The sequence below is a fragment of the Artemia sp. Qi Xiang Cuo genome, chromosome 13, assembly GCF_049724085.1.
Source record: "Artemia sp. Qi Xiang Cuo chromosome 13, ASM4972408v1, whole genome shotgun sequence".
In the NCBI taxonomy this organism is placed as follows: domain Eukaryota; kingdom Metazoa; phylum Arthropoda; class Branchiopoda; order Anostraca; family Artemiidae; genus Artemia; species Artemia sp. Qi Xiang Cuo.
In genome coordinates, this window is record NC_142806.1 from 46553239 (window position 1) to 46577732 (window position 24494).

The following is a 24494-nucleotide window of genomic DNA, read 5'->3' on the forward strand; positions in this document are numbered from 1 at the left end:
AAATACATTTAAACATTTTTATTTTATTATTATAATCTTGAGATACAAAGAATTACTGTAAATTCTAGGAACTATTTGTCTTATGTATCATTATTGTTATTTGTTTTTTGCCTTATGTTTTGAACAAACCAATCTAGTTTAATTTATATGACATGCAGTATATTTAAGCAGTACCTTCTTCCTCATAGATACGCACCTCTGAAATGTGTAGAAAATCAATTGATTGATTCGCTAAGAATCATTGACTGATTCTCTAATAAAATATTATCGCTTCAAAACTAAAAAGATTGTTTATGTTATTACCAGTGTTTGTTTTACAAGTTTTATTTAGTTATCAGTTTTCTGTACTTTTGAATGCAATAGATTGAAAAATAATATGTTTGAAAAAAACATCATATTGGAGTAGTAAAATTTAATTGAAATAAACTAATTTTAAGAAATATTTTTGTTTCCTGAAACTTTGATTAGTATAGTGATTTTCTTCTTTTTTGGTATTTTCTTAAATAATTACTTATTTTTGAATAATTAATGTTGAATTAAATATTTATGCTTAAATAATTACCAATGTTTGCTTTAAAAGTTTTTAAATTCAACATAACATATTTGAAAAAAAGATTTTGCAATTGTAAAATTTAATTGAAATAATCTAATTCTAACTATTTTTGTTTCCTGCAACTTCAGTTAGTATTGGGATTTCCTTTTTTTATGGTGTTTTCTTAAATAATTACTTATGCGTGAGGAATTAATGTTTAAATAAATAATTGTGCTTAAATAATTACCAATGTTTGTTTTAGAAGTTTTCTTTAGGCATCAGTTTCCTATACTTTTGAATTAAATTAAAACATAACAAGTTTGGAAAAGAAGCATCATTTTGAAGTAATAATATTTAATTGAAATAAACTAATTTTAAGAAATATTCATCTTTCCTGCAACTTCGATTAACATTGGGATTTTCTTCTTTTTTGGAGTCTTCTTAAATAATTACCTATGTTTGAATAATTGATGTTTAAATAAATAATTGTGCTTAAATGATTACCAATATTTGTTTTAAAAGTTTTGTTTAGGCATCAGTTTTCTATACTTTTTAATGCAATAAATTCAAAAATAACCAGTTTGGGGAAAAAAGCATTATTTTGAATAGTAATAAAGTTTAAGTGGAATTCACAAATTCTAAGAAATAAGAAATACAAATCCTACAACTTCGATTAGCAATGTTATTTTCTTCCTTTTTTTGTTGATATTCTCACGAGAGAAAATTATACCCTTAATTCGATGCACAAATAGCTTTTGAGTTATCGCTGTTCTTTCATTTTTTGTTTGTTATTGACTTATGATAAATGAAAATATGTCGCGATATAAAAAATTAGACTGTGTTGGGTTAATTGTGGTAATAAAGATTGACCGCGTCAAATATAATATTATTATTTAAAGCTGTGGCGATTAAGATGAGCCAAATGTGGCAATGAAGTCTGGGGCCACAAATGTAATACTATGATTAAAAGCGGTATACCGATCGCGCCACTCGCTGAAAGCGAGAAAACAAAATGCGTAGCTATAGTAGGTTAGAAATCCTCCAACTATCAGTCTGGGAGCATAACCTTGCTTCTTCGGGTAAGCGCCATGACGATTACCTCTAAGATTATGCAGAAATCCGATTCCTGGAAGCACTATCGAGAGAGACATACGAACTAATTACCTGCCGTGCAATTAGATACAAACATATAAAATAAAACAAACACAAATAGAAAAACAATAGTTTTATTGAACTTACATTAGGTGTACAACAGTTCTTCACTTCAACTGACAACGACAGAGGCAAGGATTAAATTGGCTCTCAAAAATAATGATGATGGCAATAGAGACAATCCATAATTATTGCCACGAAAAACAGTTTTTTTCACTATATCACACAAATACAGCTTCTGCGCTCTACTAGCCTTTTCACGATTGGCCCAAGTCCTGTGGAGGGGGTCACTACCTTGTACTTATGTTTGCAAACACACTTCATTATGCTCACTAACTGTCCAATAATTTGTTTTAAATATATCTGATGATTAAACGTTATAACTTAAGCTTTCTGAGAAACTTTTTCGCAAGCATTTTTTTTATTCCAAAACATCCTAGCGAGATTCAAACCGACTAGCATCGTTCTTTGGCTGAGGCTAAAATGTAATTTCTCTTTCCGCTAATTAAGAACTTTTCTTTTTTTGAAGCTAGATTTAAACTTAAATAGAAGGGATCGGAATTATCTTTAGAAAGAAAAAGATTTTATTTTTTTTGTATTTTAAATATATCACATTTTACTCACGGTACAAATACGTGTACCCCTCAAAATACAAATCGTTTTCAGTAAAGTGCGAATGACACTCTGGCTTTTAGAGGGTTTAAGGGGTTCATATCGCCACTCTTATTTGTGGTAATCTGTGTTCCTTTTATGTTTGGCTTGTTTACTCGTTTTAAATTTTGTTCGTTTTGGGTTTCAACTATTCATTCTTAGTAATTTCTGTCCAGTTTAACTTTTTGTCCGGTTTGACTTTTTATGTGTCATAATTTCTGATTGTTTTTAGTTTTAATTTCGCTTTACTTTTCTTTCAGAAACCCTTTTTTTTTTAACTTGTTTTAATTTGTAATGTTAGAGGTCGCCGAACCTTCCTAGCCAAAAAAGCTTGAACACGTTGCATATTATACAATTTTAATTTTTGTTTTCGGGATTTAACTGAGTTCAAAATGGTGTGTTCTACCATCCTCTTGAAGTTAAAAAATGGTACCCATGACTAGTTACATCTTTTAAAGTCTTTTATTGTATGTAAGGTGACTTTTCAGTTGTATTTCTTCAAACTTTAAGCATGGATTTATAATTATGACGTGATTCTTTCCCCTTTTTTTCTCGAGTGAGTACATAAATTATGTTGAAAGTATTTTATTCTATATACTATTATCACCACAGGGCCGGCTCTAGAGGAGGGGGGCTAGAGAGGGCAAGCGCCCCGGGCAGCACGCCTGGAGGTGACAAATCACGCCCGGGGGTGGCAAAAATTGTAATATTTACTGTATTGATGGTCCGGCAGGGGGCGGCAAAGACATCCCCTTTTAGAAAAAACCTAATTACGGCTCTGGATCACCATGAAAGTACTTGAAAGGGGACATAGCTTAGAAATGTTTATTTTTCATCACGATCAGAACGAAAGCGTGTACCTAACATTTCAACAATAAATGAGGACCTAAAAAAGGTGCAACTAATAGATCTTGGTCAACCGGTTATATTTGCAGAGGCATGTTTATATGAGGTATTACATGAGAGGCCACCCATGATTTAGATTTTATTACCTCTAGTGGAAAAACTACCTGAAATATTCGTCTGTATTAGTTAAAAAAAAAAAATCCGAAAAAGAAGTTTTTAAAAAAAATGTAGAGCCAATTAAATATTAAAACGAATCACAAATTAAGTCCTAAAATAATTAAAACCTAAAACGACCAGAAGTTAGTGTCTAGCAGTAATTGAAACCCAAAAAGATCAGAAATTAAAATACATAATCACATCGAACATAAAGGTAACAGGTACTCATATAGATGAATAAGCCGTAAAAAGAGTGAAAATTAAAATGTTAAAGTGAATTCTGTCTCATTTGCGCTTAATTAAAAATAAAAGTGGTTAGCACGCTAGATTGGGAATCCTTTGCCCGTGAGGATGGGGCGTTCGAGTCCTGGTGTTGCTGACTGTTTGGTTTGGAGCGGAGCAGGGGCGTCGTTTGGGGGGGGGGGGCAGTTGCCCCCCTAATAATCTAGAGAAAAAAAAATATTATATATCCCATACCCATTGACTATCTGGATATGGACCCCTCTTGCCCCCCCCCCCAATAAAAATGCAGAAGATTCGCCCCTGGAACGGAGGTCATTGGCGTGACTCTTTAAGCCCAGCCAGAGTCGACCCAGCTCTAAATAGTTACCTGGAGAAATCGGGGGAAGGTAAACATGAAGGTTATGCGTACGCACACCGAGGCTGGCCCCAAACCCCTAATTTCACTTCCTGGCCGAAGGGCCATGAAACGGAGATCAGCACCGGCGGTAGGGACTGTAAAATCCAACGTCGTATTCTTTACCTTTACCTTTTATTTGTGTCTTTAACAGCGTGCTTTGATTTTTTAAAACACTGACGAAAAATAAAAAATAAAATCACTATGATGATCAAGATGGCTGGAAAGAACTAATGAAATTGAAACGAGCGTTTATTATTATGTTGATATTAGTTACTAGAAATCTTTATCAGTATTATCAAAAAAAATTATCAGTATTTTTATGTTGTAATTATACAAATTCAGCTTAAAATATATTTTGCTTTCAGTACAGTACAGACTACACAATAGACTTTGGAAGGCTCAGGATTAGGAGGGGGGCAGTAGCTAAATTCCTATGTGTAGTAATTTCTGTTTGTTATAAGTTTGTCTTGATTATTCATTTTAGTTTTGACAGCAATTCCTGGGGCGTTTTAAATTTGAATTATTATAGGACTGTATTTGTGTTTGTCTTAAGTTTTAAAGGGCACTTAATTCTTCTTTTAAACACTTCTTTTTCGGATAGTTTTTTTTTCATTGATTTCTATTCATTTTAGATTGCCAAAATTTTATTATATGTAGAAATAATGAATGTTTCTCTAGTTTTCAGGTTTTCGGCTTAAAAAGTAAAATATCGGATTCTAATTTATATTCTTGAGTTGCATAAGGGTCACGTTATTCTCGAGGCATAGCTGTTGGACCTTTCGACTATTCTGGAAAAAAGTGACTATCTCAAAATCTTGATCAGCTTTGAGGGGAAATCTAAAAAGGGCGAGGGAGGACTGGTTGACCTCCAATCACTTCAATATCCCCTTCAACATGCTCTGAACTGTTCACCTTGATACCTTAGCCTTTTTGTACATACCCTGGATAACACATTCCTCTCACCTCCCCCCATAAATCCTGTTTGTAAACAATAGGAAAATTGCATAATTTATAACCCTTGCCTCGGGGGCTATGCGAGGCACGGCATCCCTGGAAGAATTTGATCTTTTGACTATTTTAAGATTTCGATCAGGGTTTAGCAAAGAAAGATCTTAAGGAGCAGATGGAGGGGGGAGGCTGGTTGCTGTCCGATCACTTTTCAATACCCCTCCAACATGCACGGAAAGTTTTATCTACACTGTAATACCCTTAGCCTTTCTAGAGACCCAGGAGCAAACATGCCTGTTATATATGTTATGTTATAATAATGGGCAACTTGAATAACGTACGGCCCCTGCCACAGGGACTCTGAAGGGACCACGTCATCCCTATTGGCATAGTTGTTTGTCTTGTAGACTGTTGTGAACAAAATGGTTATCTTAAAAGTTTTGATCATATGTCTTTAGAGGGAGAACAGTTAAAAAGAATGTGGAGGGGGCTGGTTACCCTCCAACTAAAACATCAGTGTTGAGAGGAGAATCTGAAAAGGGTGAAGGGGGACTGGATGATTTCTAATCACTTCAGCATCCCCCTAATAAGCATGCCCTGAATTTTTCACCTTGATGCCTTATCCTTTTTGTAAATACCCAGGAACATACATTCTCCCCTCGTCCATAAATCCTGTATGTAAACAATAGGAAAATTACATCATTGCCCCGGGGGCCATGGGAGGCACGGTATCCCTGGAAGAACAGTTATTTGACTTTTTGACTATTTTGGCCAAAATGACTATTTCTAGATTTTGATCATTTTTTTTAGCAAAGACAGATCTTAAAATAGCAGGGAAGGGGGCTGGTTGCTCTCCGATCTGGTTGCGCCCCATCATTCGTGACTTAAAAGGGGAACTAGATTTTTCAATTTCCAATCGAATCAGTCCCCTCCGAAGTACGACCACCCTTTCCATATGAAGTGGTTCTGAAAAAAAATGCAGCCTTATACATACGCTACGGCGTATGTATATTGTACATACTGAAGATATGTATTTTTGTATGTGTATGTATGTACGTATTACATACCAAATTGAACCATATTATTCGGCTACACTCTCTATTTTCGGAGATTTGCCTTTAAATCTTTTAACAAAGAACTTTTCCAGCGCAAAGCAGAAAAATCATATTTGTTCTCTTTTTTGAAATTACGGAAATATTGAATGTGTCCTTTTGCTCCAGATTTCCAATAAAATCTGCTTTGAAGTTTAATTATTCTTGTGTTTATAATGACTGTCAACATCTTTGCTCTTGTATATCTTAAAAGGTGATTTACTCTAACAAATGTTATGACGGCAGGTTTAGATGTCATAAAAACATAGGAGAAAAACAAAAAAATGTTTCTCTAAACCTAGTTTTTAACTACCCTTACAATTAAAAAGATTTTTCACCCAGTGTGGACGATTCGCTTACCTTCGAGTTTCAGAAAATAGACTATGGCGTTCTTTTTTTTGGGGAAAATCAAGCTTTAGAAAACTCTACATGATTGATGCTTAGTTGCTCAGGTACCTCTGAATGCGTCATTGTTGTTTTTAACAGGTTTCTGACGCTTATGTCCTGGAAACTTTTTTTCCAGTTCCGTTTCCGTTTGTAACGCGAGCAGATAAGAGTGGATAAATTATTAAAGCAAATGTCTGCTTGTCTCTAATTGCTCCGTAATTAATAGCTTTTTTCATTTTAAATTAGGCTATACAGAGTAAAAGGTGTGATTGTTTAATCATTTGTATATAGTTGAAACCTTACGCTCACTTTCAAACCTTTCAGTTAGATACAGCGCTAGCGTTGTCGGGTCTGAAGTCTAGCTACTTTCTTGTCAGTTTGTCCTGATTCAAAACACAGTTTGTTCTTTTAGAATGCCAAGGAACCTTTTTCTTTAAACGCTAAATGTGGCGATTTTGGAAAATCAAGACATTTTGTGTGAATCTGTTAATGGTTGTCAAATCATGTTAAGATCGGTAAATCTCTTATGGGGGATCTCACAGTAGAGGGCTTTAGGGAGGAATTGCTTCCTCTTCAGAGGCTGAATTATTCCCAGACAAAAAGATACTTCTGACTTCTGTTGAAAACCGACTACCTGTGTTGGTAATAGATGCCCTTTCTGAGAGACTCCTGAGGGAAGATTTGACCCCTAACTGAGAGAAAATGGGTACTTTCCCATTATGTGGACACCTCGGCTCTAGACAGTCGAATGAATGCAGTGATGGAGACTCGTAAAGCGGGTAATTGTTATCTAAATTGATCAAAGAGCATGGTTTCTCATTTAATTTACAATGTATAAACTGTTTTTTTTTTGGGTATAAGGGAAGAAAAGGTACCTAGGTTATGTTAGGTTACGTATTTAATATATGCAATGCTTTAGCCCCCCCCCCCTAATGTGCAAATATATAGCCCAAATTTGTTTATAAACTATTATATATTCATCCTATTTTGTTTTGTTTCATTAGCATTAACCAAACTTGACTTTTTATAGGTGTCCAAATAATGGAAAAGTACCAGAAAATGATATCGAACCCATCAGTGTGTCATAATTAGGACACTAGTTTTTCCTTCCCACCGATTCTGGCCTGGGGTCTGTCGTCCCCTTTTGCTAGATGTAATAATACCAATAATTTATAGGTGCCCCTTCTCCTGCTCCTTCGCCACGGGTCTTGTATTGTGTTTGAGCTCCCGAAAGCCAAAACTTGGGAAACTAGCATTTGCGTCCCATTAACTTTCTACAGCTTGGACTTTATTCATTTCTCTGTCGAGACATGACTTGAGTGTTTTTGTACTATGATCGGCAGTCCTTGTATGGTTCAATGTAATAAAGTTGTAACCCGTCTTTCCGTTTAAAAGTAGGTGGTGGAGGGGGACGGGGTGTGGAGGGTTTAGACACGATTTGCGCAGTCAGTGTTGCTGCGTTGACTATGATACAGTTAAGAAGTTTTAATAGTTTTAAGCGAATTAGAGACAAAACACATAAGATTTTGTTTCAAAGTTCCTGTTTTAGCAATTTTTATGATGAATTCCTTTCTAGTTTGTTTTTTAGAGAAGTTTCCCAGCCCTCGAGCAATTTATCAAATTTTCTTACTGTAAAAGCTAACGTGTGTGTTTTTTTTTCAACGTACCTTCACTAATTATTATTGACTCTAATTGTGTGGAATCAAAGCTTAATCGATGTAGAAAGTTTTGTTTTGGTATTAGTTAGCCTGAATTCGATGATGCAACATAGAAAGCCACCACATTAACCTTGAACTGTCGAATTTGGGTTATAGATATCGACATAAAAAAAAAAAACAATAAACAAACAAGAATCTTATCGATAGCCTTCATAGGATACTAGTACCAAATATGGTATAAGGATTCTAATTATATCCTAAAAACCATATACTTTCTGCATATCTACACCGAATTAACCAAAGTTACCTAACCTTTGGAATTGATAGCCACCATAGACACAAATAATGAGGCAGATAGTTGATCCTGTCAACTCAACCATCCAAAATGGAAACGCTTTTCCTGAAAACAAAAAACAAGTTTTGAGCAATTTGTAAAATAAGGTCTAAAGTTATTACATTGGATGGGAATTGAACACTGGCGTCAGTTGGGGGGCCTGCTCCACATATTTTTTGCCCTCCTTTATTTTGAAAGATACCTTCTTGGGGGTATTTTTATTGAAAAAATGCCTTTTTGGGATTGTCTGTTGAAAAAATTACAGATTTGCCCCACCCTGGATATTGACTAATAGATTTTGTCCCCTTCCGAACTATCCGTGAATTGACATCATTGGGATTGAAGGCAAAACTGACTTCCAAACATAAAAAGATATGAACACAAAACGAGACATCTTTAAATTTTGTAGACGTCATCAATCGATGCATCGTGGCAGATAACCATAGATCTCCTTATCAAAACTCATCTTTTTTTCAGGGAATCCAATAATTGACTGGAGTCCCGGTGCAATTTAGGCCAAGTGCTGTCAGTGTTTTGTGTAGACATGCATGATCTTATATGTTGTAAAAACCAAAGAAAATATTTTTATCAAATAAACTGGCATAGGCCTAGTGAAAAAGACAAGAAAAGAGGAATATAACGCGCACAAGGGACGTTTGTTTCGAACAAGGGACCTTCAGCGTAGACGAGAACTAAAAAGAACGGAAACAGAAAGAACACGAAATTTATACAATAAAAAGAAGAACAGCAGATGAAAAACAAGAAACATCTGAAAAAGCAAAGTTAATGATCGTTAAAATAAAAAAAATAAGACACCAAATGTAAAACAGTTACGCATGTCAAATCTAGGTAGTCACAAAATAAAATATACCTTTGAGTTAGCTCTCTCGTCTACAGTAACAAATGTTAAAAAAAGAAAAACTGGAAAATTCTAGTTCTGCTCAGAAATAATTCCCTCGTTGACATCCATTGCAGCTTTGTGTCTTGATATTGAATCTTATTCATTTGAGAATTTTGTATGATCGGGTTACATATTTCATCAGTAGGTCTGTTATTTTTTAAACACTATCATTTAAACTTTTGATAATGTTTTAAATATTATAATTGAATAAAAATTTAGTTTCATTTGGAAACCAAATGATTAATTTGGTTTAAACTCCCTCGACACTTTTGAATCTGCTTTGGTTGAATGTTTTAAATCACTCCAACGATTTTATGTAGTTCTAGGACGCTTCGAATATTTCTATGAAGATGAGTACTGACAATTTAGATATTTATTAAATTTATAATAATATTAAAAAAAATATATACCTATTTTTAAAACACGTTGCTCGGTCATACGAAATCACCATTGAATCAATTAAATTTGACGCCTAATTACAGAACTGCAATTGATGTCAACCGCAGGGTTGTTTCTACACAGAACTCGTAAACTTTTTTTTTTAACTTAGTCACTTTCCGGATTTGACATAAGTATAGGTAAATAAAACTGTAAATGTTGTTTCCTTATGATTTTCACCTGACTAGACTTGGCAGAAGTAACTGTTGTGCATTTGGTTTTTCTTTTTTTTTTGGATTTTAATTATTTTTCCAAGCTATTCAACAAGTTTTTATCTTTTCATTTAGTAGTTTCTATTATTTTAATTATGACCCTTTTGATTCGGTGCGGCCTGCAATAGATCCTCTTTGATTGTAGACTATTTCTGGATCTTTTTCCTATGGTACCGGTCTAAATCCACTCACGGCAAGACACTCGTGCTGCCCGTGATAAAATGTGATTCTCTTCAGTTTTAAGACAAGGGACTATAAGCCTCCAGTTGAGGGCTTTAGACCTCTAATATCTATTAGTTATTTTGTTTAGCCCTGTTTGGGCTAAAATTGACGTTTTGAGGCCCAAAATGGTAGAAAACGGTACTTTGCTGGGGCTCGATCTATTTTGCCACTCAAAAAAATATCAAGATATTTATATTTCTGTTCAAATTTGCCCTTTCTTGCCATTCTACGATTACTGGTTCGATACGATCTTCCCTGAGGAAAAAAGGAATTACTGGTCCCATGCAACATCGCGATTATCCTTGTTGTTCAAGACGGGGAATATAAACCTCTAGTTAAGCGTTTCCAACAATGCCGATTTCAATGGCGTATTTTTTGTTTTAATTTCAATTTGATATCATTTTTAGAGAATTTCAAAAAAAAAAATTCTTCCCCGTGCTCAGACCAATCTAAATGAAAATGACTGTTTTCAAAGTGTGTTTACATGAGAAATATTTTTAAGTTGACATTGTATTTAAAAAACTTTTTTTAAATTTCGACTACTACAGGCCATGGTTTGCTCTTCACTAGGTTACAGCTAATGCTCTAACCATGATTGTTTACACTAAAAACACCATGTTTAATAGAGGAGGATTTAAGGTAATATTAGGATTAAGATAATTAATTTTTGACTTATTTTAACTTATAAGATAAGTTTTTTCCTGGCCATACAGCCTTGCAGGGGAGACTATGTTGAAGTACTTGTTGTTGTTGTGCTGTAATATCTATAAGAACATGTATAAATATAATATGTACTAGAATATATATGTTAAAAATGCCATATATTTATTGTTGATATCTTCTTCTTGTTAGTAGCACACCCTTGGAAGCAACGCTTTTGGTGTGCTGCCGATTGATATTGCTTGTGCTTTTTTTTTTCTTTTTTAAAAATGAAACTTATCTTATCTAAGATTAGATCAGGAGGACCTAAGGTAAGGTAAATCAGTTCGGCTTCACATCATTAAGTAATATATATTCTAAATGTGCAGCACTTGGTCTAGGTGTAAATTCACTTTGTCAGTGAAAAAAAGCCATTATAACATCAGCCGTTTCAGCTATCAGCCAATTCTTACGTAAAAGAGATGATCTACTGTGCATTTGCGGCAACAGTTGTGTTTTACTCTTTTGATTTTTTAAAATTGCAATTGTTAGGAATATATTGTTAATGATATGTGGAAATATATTTATGATGAAATATATTTGGAATATAATGTGGAAATATATTCATGAGAATGTAATAATTTTTTTAACAAGTCGTTCAGTTTACTGTTCGAGATTCAATTATAAAGAAATCATGACACTTGTTGCTTCGAAAAGATATTTTTTATCACACAAATTGAAGGAATTAGGTTTAATTATAATTTGTATATGATAATTTTTTATAACGGATTTTGTCCTAACAGGCTGTTCTTGCATGCCTCTTTATTAATACCTGTCATCAAAAGCGGGCCTAATTCACCATGAAAGGTTCTAGGTGGAGACTATTAGACCTACTAATCTTTTCAAGAGGCAACTGACCCGATTATGCCTTGTTGAAATTTATAATTTTCAGTTGTTTTATTACAATTAAATTGCGCAATTTTTTTTATGGAGTCAAAAGATTCCACAAAAAGAATTACTGTCAACTTCTCTTTTAGCAATTATTTCAGGTAATTTTTTTGTTACGTTTTATGCACTTTCGTTAATTTTTGATCCTGTCTCATATAAAGTACTAAAACATTCAGCTACATAATTATTTTCAACTGCTCTTCACCCACCCAAAGGGTTTTGATTTTTAAGAATTTGTAGCTGGATTGATTTTTAAAAACAATCCAGCTACAAGCTGGATTGTTTTAAAAATTTTGGTGACGACTCGTTTGATTTATAACTCTGATATGTAAGCCCTTCTTGTAGGGGGGATTACGCTGAATTATCTTTTTCACATTAAACAGTGTTTAACTTTGTAGAAACGGATGAGGGATTTCATTTCAAATTTGAAATTGAAAGGAATTTTCCAATATTGAATTTGAAAAAAGCTAAAGATAGATGGATTACATGGAAAATATAGCGAATTATTGGAACAATTGCAATAAATGTTAAAAATTACAAAGGGGTGGAATCTTTGAGTCCAATCCCTTTAAATCTTTTTATAAGGCTTTGTAGAAAAGAATGGGGGATTTCATTTCAAATTTGAAATTAAAGAGAATTTTCCAGTTTGAATTTAAAAAAAGCTAAAGATAGGTGAATAATATGGAAAATATAGCGATTTATTGGAACAACCGCAATAAATGTTAAAAATTGCAAAGGGGAGGACTAAAAGATTCCAATCTCTTTAAATCTTATTATAGGCTTTGTAGAAAGAATGAGGGATTTCATTTCAAAATTTGAAATTAAAGAGAATTTTCCAATTTGAATTTTAAAAAAAGCTAAAGATAGGTGGATTATATGGAAAATATAGCGAATTATGGGAGCAACCGCAATAAATGTTAAAAATTACAAAGGAGTGGACTCCAAGATTCCAATCTCTTGAAATCTTTTTATAAGGCTTTATAGAAAAGAATGAGGGATTTCATTTCAAATTTGAAATTAAAGAGAATTTTCCAGTTTGAATTTAAAAAAGCTAAAGATAGATGGATAATATGGAAAATATAGCGATTTATTGGAACAACCGCAATAAATGTTAAAAATTACAAAGGGGTGGACTAAAAGATTCCAATCTCTTTAAATCTTATTATAGGCTTTGTAGAAAGAATGAGGGATTTCATTTCAAAATTTGAAATTAAAGAGAATTTTCCAATTTGAATTTTAAAGAAAGCTAAAGATAGGTGGATTATATGGAAAATATAGCGAATTATTGGAGCAACCGCAATAAATGTTAAAAATTACAAAGGAGTGGACTCCAAGATTCCAATCTCTTTAAATCTTTTTATAAGGCTTTATAGAAAAGAATGAGGGATTTCATTTCAAATTTGAAATTAAAGAGAATTTTCCAGTTTGAATTTAAAAAAGCTAAAGATAGATGGATAATATGGAAAATATAGCGATTTATTGGAACAACCGCAATAAATGTTAAAAATTACAAAGGGTGGACTCAAAGATTTCATTCTCTTTAAATCTTTTTATAAGGCTTTGTAGAAAAGAATGAGGGATTTTATTTCAAATTTGAAATTAAAGAGAATTTTCCAATTGAATTTTAAAAAAGCTAAAGATAGGTGGATTATATGGAAAATATAGCGAATTACTGAAACGATCGCAATAAATGTTAGAAATTAGGAAGGGATGGGCTCAAAGGTTTCAATCCCCCTAAATATTTTTGTAAGACTTAACTGCGGTTGTCCATACTTTCCGGACTATTTAAATGTCGAAAGAAGAACTTCTAGCTATAAACGCAAACAGACGGCATTATCAGGATCAGGCCTTCATTGTTAGACGTGATGGTTAAAAAAATATAACCCTGGAGTCCAACAGTAATTAGTAGAAACTTGGCAAGGCAGGAGTATGCATTGCTGAATATCTTTACTCTTATTTCTAATGTGGCGAATTAGTAAAAGTTATTGACTAATAATTATCTCGAAAGAAAACATCTTGGAGAGTAGATATACGAGAATAGTAGTTTTAAAATCCCTGCATTAATCCTGTCACGACTACATGCTCAAGAACTTGGCGGTTTACTAAGAAAATTGGGCTACAGCAGCATATAAAATAAATGTGCAACATGGGAGGTTGCAAATGAGCAACATGAAAAACAATAAGATTTATTTTTGGACGAGAATTTATCCGAAATTTGATAAAAGGGGAATGATAGATTCAGTATGATTATTCAATTAAAGAACTATTTCATTAAAAATGTCAATTTTGTTTACATTTCTTATCTGTGAAAGAATTTGATTGAATGTATGTTTTTCGTTTAGGTGAAGATCTAGGATATAATTTTGACGTAAAACTGGCGAACTTCGAGAGTAATGCTGTTGCAGCACCTCCAGTAGCGTGGTCAGTGAGGAGGCTAACGGGTAAGTTCTTAGATGTATCACGATTATGTGCTCAAGAGCTGGGAAAAACATAGAGAGAAGTCAAACAAGACAGCATGGGGTCCTTCGAGGTTCTCGTTCTGGGCACTTCACCCTCTTCCTCTTATCGGGCCCGTGTACAGAAGTATACAAATAAAAATGGCGAATTTTAGTATATATTGATTTTAATAAGTCCTGTTTACTTCTCGAAAAGTACGTTCACCCGATAGGAGATTCAGTAAAAGAAACTTATCCTAGAAATTGGAAATTGGCCTGGAGACAGTAGTAATTCTTAGCTCTTTAGAATCACTATGGAGCATTGTAAACAGGTTGTGTTTATCTTATAGTCTATTGAGTAAGAACCATCTATTACTAAGTGAATTTCATTTTTAAATAGGGGACTCTGTTCTGTTACTTGACTAATGGGAACCAAAATTTCAAAGACATATATTGACATGATCTTAATTGATGTAGGGTTTTAGTTGATATTTGAAAGATTATATGTTGAATGAACCAAGTTCAAAAAAGTATCTCTCGTGACTTAGACTCCTATAAAATTAAGTGATTGAATGGCTGACATTCGGCCAAATATTCTATAAGACTAGTAGTCAATTTAGCCCAATTTTCTAAAAGCAGTGCGATCACGTGGGAATAATAAATTGAAAGAAAGATAAGTAATTTTGATTCTGTGGTATTTTCAAAGGAAAACTGATATTTTTTATCAGTGACATGACGGCTTGAATTTAGCACATACAGAATATATCCATGAAAGAATTGAAAAAGAAGAAGAATGACAAGCTTGATAATCTGTACTTTGTAATTGACTAGAAATTGGGCGTCTTGTAACTCCAAGGATTGTCACCTTTGATACGTTTTTGAATGCAAGAACAGATTACTAATCTATAGTTTAGGGATCAATAAAAATCTTATGGCAATAAGATTTTTATGCAGGAGTTAGAGCCAATTAAATTCTAGCATTGACTTTGTCAGTTTGGCTTTTAAAAACTTTAACGTCAATTCGATTTTCGAATTTTCTTCTTCTTCTTCATAAGGTAGGGTGTCCATTGGACTTGGCCAAACCATGGACTTGGTTTGGCCTTTCTTAAGTCTGATGACCTTACAAAACTAAATAAAATCAATATTTTTGCCGAATTCAATATGTTCTCATTATTGATTCATGATGCTTGTCATCCGTCGCGAAAAATCCATTTTCATTATTTCCAGGCTGTGTAATTTATCCTTATTTCTCACAGATTTTCTGTTTATTATTGGAGTATGATTTTGTTCTTTGAGTTTATCTTCTGCTTTAATCTATATTAAAGTATATGGTGTATTGAATATTGGAGCCATATGAGCCATGGCTACAAAAAAAAACAAACAAAAAAACACCAAAACGAACAAAAGAACCACTCAGAAACAGAAATTATGTGCTTATTTTTTTCAAAATAATCTTCCTGTGTCCCACCAGTCCTCCGATTTTGAAGTTTTACGACAACGCTTTCTATAAAAACCTCATATGCCCCCAGGGCATAACTTGCAACCCTTGCCATGAGGGCTCTGAGGAGGGTTGCCATCCTCAAAATCATAATTTCCTGAACTTTCAACTACGTTGAAAAAAATGACTATATCAAACTTTTGATTGGAAGTGGTCGGGGAAATGGTGGGCGTCAGAGGGTGGTTAGTTGCCCTCCAGTTGCTTTTGACTATTAAAAAGGCCACTAGCCAATTCAATTTCCAATGGAATGAGCCCTTTCTGACGTTTCTACGACACCGTTTTCTATAAAAACCTTATATGCCTCCAGGGTATAAGATACAACCCTTGCCCTGAGGGCTGTGGGGGGGGGGGTGTTGTCATCAGTAAAGACCTAATTTCCAAAACTTCCAACAACGTGAATAATTTTGATTGTATGTGTTTGGGGAAAAAGTGGGCGTGAGAGGGGGGTTAGTTGCCTTCCAATCACTTTCGACTATTAAAATGGGCATTAGCCCTTTGAATTTCCAATAGAATGCGTCCCTTTTGAAGTTTCTACGACTAAGCGTTCAATAAAAACCTTATATGTCCCCAGGGTATAACTTAACCTTATATGACATATAACCTTATATGTCCCCAGGGTATAACCCATGCCCTGACGGCCCTGAGGGGGTTATCATCCTCAAAGATATAATTTCCGGCCCTTTCAACTACGTTGAAAAAATTGCTATCTCAAAATTTTTTGGGAAAATGTGTTTGGAGAAATGGTGAGCGTGGAAGGGGTGTTAGTTGCCTTCCAATCACTTTCGACTATTAAAAAGGGCACTAGCCTGAAGTTTCTACGACAACGCTTTCTATGAAAACCTTATATGCCCCCAGGGCATAAATTATAACCCTTGCCCCGAGGGCTGTGGGGGTGGGTTGTCATCCTCAAAGACCTAATTTTCAGAACTTTCAACTACGTTGAACAAAATGGCTATCTCAAAATGTTGATTGGATGTGTTTGTGGAAAAGGTGGGCGTGAGAGGGGGGTTAGTTGCCCTCCAATCACTTTCGGCTATTAAAAAGGGCACTAGACCTTTGAATTTCCAATTGAATGAGTATTTTTTGAAGTTTCTACGGCAACGCTTTCTATAAAAATATTGAAATGGTGGAGGTGAAAGGGCTGTTAGTTGCCTTCCGATCACTTTCGACTATCAAAAAGGGCACTAGCCATTCCAATTTCCAATTGAATGAGCCATTTTCAAAGTTTCTACGACAACTCGTTAGATACTAAGTGCCCTGTTCGAAAGAAAAAAAATAATAAATAATACATTGCGCCAACATCGTTCTTTACTTAGGCAGTGCGATTGCGCTGCCTATGATGAGAGATCTCTTGTTTCAGTTATAACCATAAAACCTTACATGCCCATTTCTGTTTTGTTCGATCTTTTATTCCACGGGTCGTGCTTTTTGTAGCTCAGACGTTCCAGCTTTTTTGCTTTTTTGAATCATTGCAAAGCAATACGGCTGTCCTCTGCCAAAACCAAGTATCTACAAAAAAAAAAAAAAAATCGATTTTGAGATAAGGATGGATCTCCCCTAATCTTAACACGGCAAATCCAGTGGTGAAGTCAGAATTTTTATAACTGATATAGTTGGTGAGATACCACCTAGTATCTAAATTGATAAAAACGTATTTTACCGGTTTTCTACAGCCAAAACCTAGTATGCACATACTAGAATTTTAAAACCAACCATTTACATCCAGCAGGAAAATGGGTGGCAAAACCTAGTATCTGCGGCGAAAACCGAGCAGACGAAACCAAGTTTCTACGGCTTTCGCGGATCAACAGCAAAATTTTATCATAATCATCACTTTCTTCTCTTTAATTTTTGGAAAGAACAATAACGAAGCCTGAAGAATAATGAAGGGTTTCACTAATAGTAGAGGAGAATTACTTGCAAGACTCACGGTGCAAATAGCAAAGCAAAGAGTTGAAAACAGAAATGCAGAGTAAGTAGAACTTGTAGTTTTGCGTCTGTGAATACGGAGCAACCCTAGAAGAAAAAGAAACAGAAGTAAAGAGGCAAAAAAAGAAAATGCTAAGTGCAAGCATCCTTTTATTGAAAACTACTGTGATCTTACATATAAAAAGAAATGTAAGGAGCTTAACATTGGGACCAGAAAAGACATCTGGGAAAGTTTTTGGAAAGAAAGCTATGCATCAAGAACCAAATATCTGGCCGGCTGTGTGAGGCTGGAGTGCATAAGAAGACCGACGGTAGAAAGTGACCCTCAATCGGTTAAAGTCTATCGAAAAAATGAAACTAGACACTTCTACTTTCCGAAGAAACATAACACTGTGGTAGTGAAGATGGAGGTTTGCAAGAAACAGATGAAAAGTGGGCTAGTTGGTGAGCGCATAATGGATTCCAGGGGTAGGCAGAGTCCTCACAACAAGCTACCACGAGAATTAGTTCATAATATGATCATCCATATAGTTTTTTTTAGACCCTCTACGCCATACAATCATTTCATATACGTATCAAAACTCAGATATCTGTTATATTCTTTTACAGCTGATCCGATGCATCAGCACTTCGCTACTATGAATCAAGAGCCAACTGTGTTGCAGAACACTTATAGATGTCAGTTGAAAGATGCCAGCATCTGATGTTTGTCCTGAGTGTGTGCAATCTCATGAAGAACGATGATAGCAACAAAGAAAACAGCAGCGATGAAGGTGTAAATGGAGAATTTGAACCTTTTTCTACTGCTGCAAAGAAGACTAACGATGTTGATGTTTCCTGGTAACACTGGCAAGAACACATTGAACAAGTAAGGAAGGCTGCACATGCTTTCGGACGTAATACAACTAAAGTTGAGAAACTGGAACATGTGTATTTGCAGTTTACTTGCAAAAAGTGATTCTGTTACCTAACTTGTCGCGGAAGAAAGAAGCAATACTTCTTAGGCATCTTGTTGACTTCAATGAAAATTCGCCCGTGTCGACCAGTATGATGCAGCGTGTGTAGGAAAAGGCCGTTCTTTTTGTGCGTTGTGGAAGGAGGCTTTGAGGGACAGGGGTGCCGAACAAATAAAGAACTCTATTCATACTGCAGTAAAAGCAGAGAAGGATGTCCAGGAATTCATATTCTGGATGGACAATTAGTCAAGTCAGAACAAGAGATTTGTGTTTTATATTTCTCTTACGACGAGGGTCAACAGAGACTGAGGGTCCAGGAGGATAACGCTAAATTATCTGAGAAAAGGACACACTCACAATGCAGCACACGGCATACACGGCAACAATGAAACGAAAACGAGAAAAAAGAGGAAATACTATGACTTTCCTGACTTTGTTGAGTGTGTTGCAAACGGCAGGAAGGCGGTTTCTGCAATAGAATTGAAGGATTTAAGAGATTTGAAATACAAGAAAAGAACTCACGGTAAAAAGGATTCGACCATACCAAAGTTACATTCAATTTTAAAAGCTACCTCTCAAAGGGGGATCGGCGCTATAAAAGTGCTCTAAGATGTCGACGGAAAGGAATAGTAATACTTATTTCTTCAAAAGAAACGTAATAACGAGACGCTTTCTAAGCCTAGCTCTTTCCCAAGGGGTGTTCAATGCTAGAAGAAAGTTTCGAATGTTAACAAATTGTGTCTAATGATGCCGGCAAATCGAAGGAAATTTTGGAAGGATCTTCTGGTTTCTGATGAAAGCCTAGATCTCATCGAGGATGAAGACGACCAATATGAAGAATAAAGCTCTCTGATAAGCTATGGGCTCAGTTCTTCTTTTTTTTTTATTCGAAGTAGCAGTTTATCTTCATTGTTACTTGAAGATCTTTTTTAAAATAAAATTTGGTGTAGATACTAGGTTTTGGCGGTGGAATACTCAGTTTATTAGCAAAAAAAACCTCTGCCAAAACCTAGTTTCTACATTTACTGAAGTTTAAAAAAAAAAAGTGTGAAAAAAATGCTTCTACTTACTAAGCCGACTCCGGAATACCTATTGACGAAGTTGTGTATCGTCATCAGCTATTCCAACTTAGAAAATGAAAAAAAATCACTATTTTACGATTTTCTCGGAAACTTGAAAAATGTAGATACTTGGTTTTGGCAGAGGACAGCCGAATAAGCAGCAGGATCTAGATGTTTGGAACTATTATTTTTTTATTTTTTTAGTAAAAAAAAATAAATTTTTTTAGTAAAAGATTTTTTGGATGCCACTTTCTCTACTCACTATTATTTCTATACTTTCTCTACTTATAACAGATTTTGCAGCTATTTCCCCCAGAGCGGGACGAAAGTTAGCATCGATTTGTAAATGGTGCGTTTTCAAAAATTTCTCATCCTAACCACTATAAGTATTGTTAGAAATGGTGGTTAAATACTAGTGTGGCTATGCAGAATATCAGCAATGGAAGTTGTACAAAATTAAATCTGCCTCAAAATTTAATGGGAATTCACTGCCCTTACTGGGCATCAGAAATAACTTAAGCAGACCAAAAATATGAAAATAAATTCTAGTACGACAATAGATAATGTTTGTCAAAAGTTATTAATTGAAATATTCAGATTATGGGGAAAGCATTGGCCTTTATTTATTTTTATTAGATAGTAAGTTGCAAGTATTTGCCTTGGTTTATCTTAATATTGAATGTTTATATAGCTTCAACTTCCTTTGAAGATTTAATTAAAAAACAAAATCTCGAATGTCTCTAGGTGACACGTATTTTTGGCTGTGATCTAGAGCATATCCAGTATTTTGGATCAGGTGAGGTACAACAAATTAAAAATGTAAAAAAGATTTATATGCATTTTGGTTACGTTTTTACGAGGCGGACTAGGAGAGGTTCAAACCCTGTAACCCCGCCCCACCCTGTAACCTCCCCCCCTGGATACGGCCTTGGCATTGATTTTACAGAATATAAGCATGTTTCCAGTTAAAGCTAATTTTCGTTTTAGATTCAATAAGCCTTTAAAAATCCTCACGTTGCCATGAGAAGTGAGAAGCTCCTGAGTAACTATTTGTTAGATGTGTATTTCATTATTGCCAGGGAAATAGTGTTTTCTATTAGTATCACATATAGCAGTTTATTTCAGCGGGGACGGATATGTTCGTTAAAGTCGCCTAAAATGAATGTTTCTTTTTATGAAAAATATAAGAAAACGGGAGGATTTGTAAAAATTTGGGAACATTGGGGGGGGGGGGATTACAGACTGGAAACCCTGTTCTTGGCACTTACCTGCTGTTCACATTGTTCTTCGTGTCGAACCTTGATTTGAACATAGTGTCTTCTATTAGTCGTTAGATTGAGAGTCTTACGTTAATTACTTCCTTCAACTAACTTGGAATTATCGGTACGACAGGTGTTGATCTTCAAGTATTAGAAGGCATAGCAATCGTAGGCTGTTCATGGAAAAAATCCATGTTTGATTTGAAGTGGAGATACTTTTCTATTTATGCTAAACGATGTAGGACTATATTCTTGGATATTGGCTACGGAATGGTTGATTGTGGCCTGTTTCTCAGTGACGGGCACGTACATTTGGAGCCATTTCAGGGGATGGATACAGATTTGAAAAAAAAGAGAGTATAAATTTATGGGATATGTAAATATTCGTAGAAAAATCGTTTTCGGAGGGAGTATCATAGGCCTTAAGGACTTCCATCTCCTTTACACTTACCTGTTTCGCCTGGCCACATCTTTGCACGAACAAAGTAAATTTTTATGAATAGCTTCGATCGGCATAATACCGATGGTAAAAGAAAATAGAAAAATTATTCTCTTTTTCTTATATAATTTTGTGAATAGTTTGAAAATGAAAAGATCCCATCTTTGGTTTGAAATATATAATTAAGGTACTAGTATGATATACCTCCGATCACTCAAGTTGTTCATCCATTGACGCACTGTACAGCGGTTTCTTTCCCTAGTTTCTTTCAGCTTAGCGTGAGACAAGACAAAGACAAGTGACAAAATAGATTGGAAATGTATAATTTGGGCTATATGTTTGCACGTTATATCATGAGTTGCAACATAAATATTTTTTTTCATTATTTATTTATTGTTGAAACAACAATTTGGTTTTGTCCTGGCTGTTATTTTTCTTATGTCACCAGTTTCAATTTATTATGAGAAGGTGTTAAGTGTCTATTGCCTGAGGAAAAACGAATTTCACCTGTCCAGAAAAAAAAAACTAGAAAAAAACATGATTCAGGAATGTATCCTGAAAAAAAAGGAATGTATCCATATTTTTCTTGAATAAAAGATCCTTTGGAAGACAAACTACTTTTGAAGTGTCAATGGATTAATAACTAACCTTATTATGTTATTGTAAACCGAGACTGGCAGGATCGATGCAAGATACTAGGGTATATAGGAGTGCTGTTATCACTGTTAAAAGTCAAGATCACCATCAAGTAGTATCTAGGGTTAATTTATAGCCAAAATTTAGGAAAGGTAAACTACCTTCTGGGAAGCTATGACGTTGGTAGACTTCAGGATGAGACTTCAAATTAACGTCAATAAAACAAAACAGATGTGTTTTAATCCGCTTAAGAGGGACGTAGCTTGTCCTGACCGCTGGTTCCCTATCACTTCAACTGTATATTATTGGTGTAACTTTCAGTACCGACTGTTCATTCAGCTACCATGTTTCTAACCTTGTGAAAAAGGGCAACTATGCTTTGCGATCACTGACTGCACTCCGATGACTTGGATTCCCAGTGAATCAGTTACGAATAGCGTATATCTACTATATACGTCCCTTGCTAGAATATGCGTACCCAGTTTGAGGACCCCAGGCAGGGGTGTCCCGGGGGGGGGGCGTGCCGCCACTCCAACGGTTTTGGTATTGGGTAAAATTTTCGCCGAAGGCGAAAATTTCGGCAGAAATTTTGCAAAATTACCTGACATTTAGCAAAATTCGTGATTTCTGCAGAAAATTCGGCATAAATCATGTATCGATTCGGTAAAATTTACGGAGATCCATCCCCCAATGAAATGAGGGTCGGGAGGCCCTGACCCCAGGTGCACAACATTGACTATTTAAGTGACGATCTCGAGGCTGTTCAAAAACGGCCGACAAAAATCATACCGGGTCTCAAATATGACACATATGCAACTACAACTGCAACACTTCAGACATACAAACAGAGAAAGACAGGCAGTTTAGACATACAAACCAACAAAGACAGACACTTCAGGCATACAAACCAGCAAAGACAAACACTTCTGACATACAAACAGAGAAAGACATGCACTTTAGACATACAAACCAACAAAGACAGACACTTCAGACATACAAACCAACAAATACAAACACTTCAAACATACAAACAGACAAAGACAGTCACTTTAGACATACAAACAAACAAAGACAGACACTTCAGACATACAAACCATTAAAGAAAAACAATTAAAACATGCAAACAGAAAAAAACAATAATTTTAGACAAACAAACCAAAAAATACAGTCAGATCAGAATTGCAAACCATATAATACAGACACATCAAAAAAACAAACCAAGAAATAAAAGCATTTGACACATACAAACAAAGAAAGAGAGTCACTTTATACATAAAAACCAACAAAGACAGGTACTCGGACATACGCACCAAGAAATACAAGCACTGTAGACAAAAAAAACAAAAAATACCAGTACTTCATATAACAAAGTAATGAACACATACTCAATAGATATAAAAACCTAGAAATACACCCACTAAAGACAAAAAAAAAAACACAAATACACACTAAATACATACAAACCAACAAAGACAAACACTTCAGACATACAAACAGAGAAAGACAGGAACTTTAGACATACAAACCAACAAAGAAAGACACTTCAGACATACAAACCAACAAAGACAAACACTTCAGACATACAAACAGAGAAACACAGGTACTTTAGACATACAAACCATCAAAGACAGACACTTCAGACGTACAAACCGACAAAGATAGGCAGTTCTGATATAAAAAAAGAAAAAGAGAAGTCCTTTTGACATACAAACTAACAAAGACAAACACTTCGGAAACACAAACCCAAGCATACAAACACAAACACTTCAGACATACAAACAGAGAAAGACAGGCAATTTAGACATACAAACCAATAAATACAGACACTTCATACATACAAAACAAAAAAGACAGACAATTCTGACAGAAAACCATAGAACAGTGGGCACTTTAGAAATGCAAACCATCCTAGACTGATAATTTAGACATAACAACAGACAGCTACGCAATCTTAAGACTGTGAAACAAACAACGACGAGAACATTACACGAACCGTCAATCGCATCCAGACTATTCAGATTCAAAAACCGATAGAGGCGGAGAATTCGAATTTAACATAATATAAAGATAGGTACTTTGGACATAAAAAACAACAAAGACAGACACTTAAGACGTACAAAACAACAAAGACAAACACTTCAGACATACAAAAAGAGAAAGACGGGCACTTTAGACATAGAAACCAACAAAGACAGACACTTCAGACATACAAACCAACAAAGACAAACACTTCAGACATACAAACACAGAAAGACAGGCACTTTAGACATACAAACTAACAGAGACAGACACTTCAGACATACAAACCAACTAAGACAAACACTTTGACTTGCAAACACCAACCCAGACATACAAACAAATAGATTCAGACATACGAATATATAAAAATAAGCAATTTAGAAATAGAAACAAAATAAGACAATCACCTCAGCCATGAAAACCAACTGAGACACATACTTCATCCACTCAAAGCAACAAAGACAAACAATTAAGACATACAGACAAACAAAAACAGCCACTGAATAC

General features: G+C 34.8%; 1 long non-coding RNA gene across 3 annotated transcripts in view; it reads right to left on the reverse strand.

The window, feature by feature from the left end:
• Positions 1-24494, reverse strand: part of LOC148945337 (uncharacterized) — a 316745-nt gene that overhangs the window by 259464 nt on the left and 32787 nt on the right. For all 3 annotated transcript variants that reach the window (XR_016142728.1, XR_016142729.1, XR_016142727.1), the window contains exon 2: positions 8374-8461. This is a non-coding gene — a long non-coding RNA (uncharacterized LOC148945337). The remainder of the gene's footprint in view (positions 1-8373; positions 8462-24494) is intronic.